The sequence below is a fragment of the Tupaia chinensis genome, unplaced genomic scaffold (genome assembly GCF_000334495.1).
Source record: "Tupaia chinensis unplaced genomic scaffold, TupChi_1.0 Scaffold000002_1, whole genome shotgun sequence".
Lineage (NCBI taxonomy): Eukaryota > Metazoa > Chordata > Mammalia > Scandentia > Tupaiidae > Tupaia > Tupaia belangeri.
In genome coordinates this window covers 1,214,435-1,221,026 of record NW_006159428.1, presented here as the reverse complement: position 1 = coordinate 1,221,026, position 6,592 = coordinate 1,214,435, and the positions used below count along the sequence as shown (strand labels likewise).

Genomic DNA, 6,592 nt, shown 5'->3' with positions numbered 1-6,592 from the left:
TACCAGAGACAGTGTGGGAGGAGAGTGGGAGATGGCAGAGGGTAAGAGATAGGGAATCAAAGATGGGGGGGGAAGCAAAACATACAGGAAACAAGAAATGGAAAATTATTTGTTGACAATAACATGTATGTTGATGTGCTTGATTGAGACAATATACAGTGTACTCTGGATGGAAAATCTCATTTTGTATGTTGTAATGATGTACAGTGAATGAACATAAACAAATAAATTTAAAAAAAGAAAAAGAAGAAAAAAATAATAAAATATTAATAAGGTGATAAAACAAGAAAGTATTCTGAGATCAAATGGTTTCAAAACCCATTATACTGTGTGAGATATTATAATAGAGAATGCTAAAACTATGAGAAGTGCTTATCTTAAAATATTAAAAACATGCCCACCTGCAGTGTAAGCAGGAGCTAAAGGGAAGGTCAGTGTTCAGCGGCCAGGTCTCTGGCTGAGAAGGCTGTGCAGAGAGTCACATACAAGAGCCAGTTAAGGGTTCTTGTCCTTCCCTCTCTCTGCTTCTCTCTTTAACTCACTTCATCTCATGAAAGAAAGAAATTAACATAAAAATTTATATTAGAAGCCAGGTTACTGGTTGAACACACTTCTTTACTTCTCCATGTCTGCCTGACTGAAATAACAAAATAAATGGGGACCAGCAGTTGGCATAACGGCTGTGTCACTAGACTCCCATGTAGTCCACCATGGTTCAAGTCCTGGACCTGGTGGCTTAAACTCATGCTTGGGACATGTGCATGTGTGCCCAAGATCCCGAGAGGAGAATGGAGGAGAAGGGATTGCAGTGTGGCCATCCCCCCTGGGGGGGGGTGATTTCTCACTTTCTGTCTCTCTGTCTCTCTTTGTCTGTCTGGTGAGCGCACACACCCTATAGCAAAAACTCTCAAAAAATAATAAAAAATATAAATCATACATACATTAAAAACATTATCAAAATGTTTCACAACAAAGTACTTTATTATAAAAATACAGATCACCAGAAATCCATTTCTGTTAAGTAAACATCATGTGTGATTGTCCTCTTCTGAGAGTAAGGCACAACAACCAATCTTGTAGAAGTTGTGAAGGAGAGACTTCTGTTTTCATACCTCGATCCTCAGGTGGTCTGAAATCCTGCTGGTTCAGAACAGAGAGCAGTCAAATGATCAAATCAAGTTTAACATAAAGACTATTTAATAGATTTTATAAAGCATACTGAAGTTAAGGGGAAAAAACACAGCAGGGGAAGAGTACTCCCTGCTTCGTATCACCTTCTGCTAGTCCTGACCTTGAGTAGGGCTATGTCTACCCTTTCACACAGGGTCAGGGATTGACATGGATAAGAAAGGAGAAATTTCGTCAGTTATGGCACCTCCCATGAGAGCAAAGAAATACTGTGAATTTGTTGTTTTACAACAATATGATTTTTTAAAACACTTTATTTGTCCATTTTTTCTGAGAGCATCCAAGAGAGAAAGGCAACCCCAGCAGGGTTGGAACACCATGATTCATCCCAGCCCCAGCCTGCCTAGATCATAAACGTGCTCGCCGGATAGGGACCAGCAGTGAGCGTAATGGCTATGTCGCTGGATTCCCATGTAGTCGACCACGGTTCGCATCCCGGACCCGGTGGCTTAAAACTCACGCTGGGCACGTGTGCGTGCGTGCCCAAGATCCCAAGAGGAGAATGGAAGAGAAGGGATTGTGGCATGGCCATTCCCCCTGGGGGGGGGGGGTGATTTCTCACTTTCTGTCTCTTTGTCTCTCTCTGTCTGGCGAGTGCACGTGCCCTATGGAAAAAGAAAAAAAAAAAACTCTCCAAAAAAAACGTGCTGGGAGATCTTCAGGACCTGAGCCCAGGACTCTGCCACTGTGGGTTCAGTTGCACCACTGCTGTGCTCTGCTTACCCCTATGATCATTTAATTTTTATCCAATGTTCGGAAAATATAATTTGGATGGATAGATTAGGTCTTTGGGAAAGTCATGACATGTTTTCCTATGCAAAAATACAATGATGTATGGAAAGTATTGTATCAGAATTTTCTATAGAAACACATTTTAGCTTAAGAAAGATTTCCGAAACGGTTGACACATTTTCTGCCTTCAAATATGAATATTTCTTCATATAAAATAATTATGATTAATCATAAAATGAAGTTTAAGAGTACAAAAAAATGGATATCAGTTGAAGTTAGGAGTTACATTTATCAATGCAATTCAAGCGAGGGTAAAATGCAGCTCTAGGTCTAGCTGTTGGCTGAGTGAGTTGCAGCGCCCTTGGCCAGCCGTGAAGTTTGTATTGTAGCCCTGGGCTTGAGAAACACACCGGTCATAATTGCGCGTGTGCCTAAGACCCTAAAAGGAGGGACAGAGAGAGAAGGGATGACAGAATAACCATACTTCATGGAGGGATGGTTTTTCGTTTTTTTCTCTCCCTTTATCTCTTTTTAGTGAACACACATACCATCCGGCAAAATTTAAAACAAAAGAAAATGTAGATGATAGTTAATAAAAATAAAAAAATTGGACAGGCAAGAGAATGGAAGGAGATTTGGATAACAATAAGTAAAATAAAAAATGTATATGATAATAATGAATTTTATGTCCACTTAAATGAAAGGAGCATGAAAATACATATTGCAAACTAGCCAATTGAAGAGAGAAATTTTCTGGGCGGAAATCTTTGCACTCATAGGTAAAGTTTTAATTTTTAAAAGACATAGGCCTAGTTATGGTAGGTATCTGAGAGGTGGCCTCTGATTCTGGCTGGCCGAGAAGACTGGAGGAAGGATCACAACTGAGACCCTACTGTGGGAGTGTTTGTCTTCTCTTTCTCTCTCCAACAAACCTCTATTTTTTTAAAGGTTTAAAATAATCTTCTTCTGGAAAATAAATGCAACTTTAAGTTTTTATGAAGTGAACTGGATTGGAGAACCTAACTTTGTTTTAAAAATGATTGAGAAATAAACATCCACAGTCCAAATGAAAAGTAATGAAAATAAACTACAGGAAACCTAGTTAATCCTACTTAGTCCAAGGCCGGTTACTAATAGGATGACACTACAGTCAGAATTAACCCATGTTTCTTTTACCATTTCCACTTGGTCTTCTCTTTCAGTCAAAATATTTTGTATTGAAAGTATTAAATACGCATTTCATATTATCTTTAAAAAATCTTAAAATACAGACACTGAATTATTTGCATGCAAATATAATAAAATACATAAGATTATATAAAGTACACTTGTTAAACATGTAATTACATGAATATCATTTAAAGTTTTATTAACATAATATTTCATTATTAGGTTGGCAATATGTACTTCTTACACGATGATGATCCAGTTATAAATCCGTTTTGTCCTTTTTTTGAATTTTCAAGTTCTTCACAGGTAGAGGCAGGATGTCAACACTTTCCTTTGTAAACCGATTATATCTATATAAAGCAATAGCAGTGACGAAGATCGAGCAGATTTTGCAAATAGAACCTGAATTTTAAAAATGCAAAATTCACGTGTCAATTTATTTAGAACAACAATGTTCATGACAAGAATGGCATTTGTTAAAGAAAAAGTAAATCTACTTTATCTCTAAAGGTATACATGCCTCAGTTGTAGACTGTAAATAAATAAACGCTATAAACTTATAAACTCTATCAAGTTCTTTATACATTTAAAAACATGTAGAAAATATTTTAAATTTATTAAATATATAGCTACCTCAAAATGCAAAGAATATTATTACTGTGTTAATTCTGAAACATAAACTAAATTCTTATTTTCAAATTTGAAGTATCAATAGGAACGGGAACCTGCTTGCATCATTTCGCTCGATCATTTCATCTACTTTTTTTGAAATAATAATTATTTTTTTCAAATGTGAACAAAATATTAGAAAAATATCCATTCATTATGTTTGAGGGTTTTTATTTTTTTAACTTTCGTATTTCAAGTGTCAGAAAGGTGACACATTACAAGTATTATATACAAGTACTTGAGTTTTGGAAGCAAATGTAGAAAAATGTTTGAGAGCAACAATTTCAATGATCTGACATACAGATTTCAAAAGATAAAGCAGAAAATATATTAATGTACCCATGCTGTGTACTGTATAATGACACAGTATTTCATACATTTTAAGGGAAGGTGTTCGATTTTAAATGATAATTATGTCTGATATACTTGTAACATTATAATGAGACTGTAAAAAGTACTCCATGGGAAGTTTGAATCAGAATCACCTGACGTTTTTAGCACGGTTACAAATTCTGAGGACCTGACTAAAAATTCCAGGGGTTGGAGGGCATCAGCAAGAGGACCAAATAGGACTTGCCAACACTCATCCCCTTACCATCCATTCACAAATGAAGTACCTTCATGAGATCTAAGGGAAGGAGGTGAGAGATTACAGCATCTGGTGTAGTTCAGAAATTTAAAAAAAGGGACCAGCAGTTGGCCTAATGGCTACATGGTTGAACTCCCATCTAGTCAACCGTGGTTCGAGTCCCAGACCCAGTGGCTTAAACGCTGGGCACGTGTGCTTGCATACCCAAGAACCCAAGAGGAGAATGGCAGAGAAGGGATTGTGGAGTGGTCATCTCCCCTGGGGAGTGATTTCTTGCTTTCTGTCTCTCTGTCTTGCTCTGTCTTTCTGGTGCATGCACATGCCCTATAGCAAAAACATCTCCAAAAAAAAAAAAAAAAAGAAAACATGTTGATCAAGACAGGAGCAAGCTCTACCTACCTTCAAAGGAGGCAGCTCAATAAAATAATTTCTCCTTGTTCTTCATTTAAAATCATTAAAAAATCATTAAAGGGACCAGTAGTTGGCATAACGGCTATGTCACTGGACTCCTATGTAGTCGACCATGGTTTGAGTCCTGGACCCGGTGGCTTAAACTCACACCAGGCGTGTGTGTGCATGCCCAAGATCCCGAGAGGAGAATGGAGGAGAAGGGATTGCAGCGTGGCCATTCCCCCCTCGGAGGTGATTTCTCACTTTCTGTCTCTCTGTCTCTCTCTAACTTTCTGGTGAGGGCACATGCCCTATAGCAATAAAACCTCTCCAGAAAAAAAAAAGAAAGAAACACTTCGAACAGGATGAGGAGTATAGGCTTTGAAATCTACTACCATAAATCTTTTAGTTTTATTTCTTCTTCAAGATTCTCTTTGGACCAGCAGATGGCATAATGGTTATGTCACTGGACTCCCACATAGTAGACCACAGTTTGAGTCCTGGACCCAGCAGCTTAAAACTCAAGCAGGCTACATATGCTTGAGTGCCCAAAATCCCAAGAGTAAACTGGAGGAGAGAGGACTGTGGTATGGCCATCCTGTCTGGGGAGGTGATTTCTTGCTTTCAGTCTCTCTGTCTCTCCAGTGAGTGCAAGTGCCCTATAGCAAAAATCTCTCTCTCAAAAAAATAAAACAAACAAAAAGATACTCTTATATTAAACAACAGTAGCAGTTTTGGACTGTGAATTTTAAATCATTATAATTAGCCCCAAACACATCTTTATTAATCAAAATAGGAACCATTACAATCAACACTTTTTTTTTTCCAATGAGAAATAAATTTGCTTATTCCTGAGTGTAAAAATCTCTGCTTCGGGATTAGGCAAACTCTTGGAAAGCATCTTTTGCATTCTGCTGGTTGTGGAAGCATTTTCCCTGCAAAAAGTTGTCAGAATGTTTGAAGAAGTGGTAGTCAGTTTTAAAGAGGTCAGAACACTATGACAATGAGACAATATTCCATTGCCCAATTCATTCAACTTTTTTTTAATTTCAATTTATTTATTTGCATTCATTCACTGTACATCATTACAGCATACAAAATGAGATTTTCCATCCAGAGTACACTGTATATTGTCTCAATCAAGCACATCAACAAACATGTTATTGTCAACAAATAATTTTCCATTTCTTGTTTTCTGTATGTTTTGCCTTTTTTCCCCCCCATCCTTGATTCCCTATCTCTTACCCTCTGCCATCTCCCACTCTCCTCCCACACTGTCTCTGGTATCTATGTTTGCTTTCTATGCTGTTTCCCCCCCCACATTTTATTGAATTACTAAAGACCTTAATTAATCTAAATATTTTCATAGCAAACACAGGTGATATATACATTTCCATGAACTCAAGTCTAACTTTATGCATCCTATAAAGTAGCACCTAGCTGGGGCTATATATCTTACTGCAGTCATTGAATAGATCTTTTTTTCTGAAGCTTTTTTTTTAACTTAATTTACATTCTTTTCCTAAGCATCATCACAGCATACCAAATGTGATTTCCCATCCAGAATATACTGCATAGTGGCTTAATCGTGCATATTATTATCAAAGAATTATTTTTACCCCTCTTTCTGACCCTCTGTCCTTTCCCACCCTCTTCTCACACTATCTCTGGTGTCTACAATTGTCCTCTATTCCTTTCCCAGCCTCATTGTATTGATACACAATTTCCTACATAACCTAACTACTTTCAATGGTGAGTTCACTCGTTACTATTAAGAAAACCAGTTTTAACTTAAATCAAAGAAACGCCAAGGAACTTTGCTTAAAGCCAGGAAACAGGTTAGGATTCTGTTCA

At 37.3% G+C, this 6,592-nt stretch overlaps 1 long non-coding RNA gene across 2 annotated transcripts in view; it reads right to left on the bottom strand.

Moving 5' to 3' along the window:
- Window positions 1–1,013: 1,013 nt before the first annotated feature.
- LOC106735284 (uncharacterized) overlaps window positions 1,014–6,592 on the bottom strand; it is a 9,858-nt gene continuing 4,279 nt past the window's right edge. The window contains exons 2-3 of one of the 2 annotated variants that reach the window (XR_001370653.2): window positions 3,328–3,492; window positions 1,014–1,140 (exon numbers count right to left, since the gene is read on the bottom strand). This is a non-coding gene — a long non-coding RNA (uncharacterized LOC106735284). The remainder of the gene's footprint in view (window positions 1,141–3,327; window positions 3,493–6,592) is intronic. The other variant, XR_003549596.1, reaches the window with a different exon arrangement.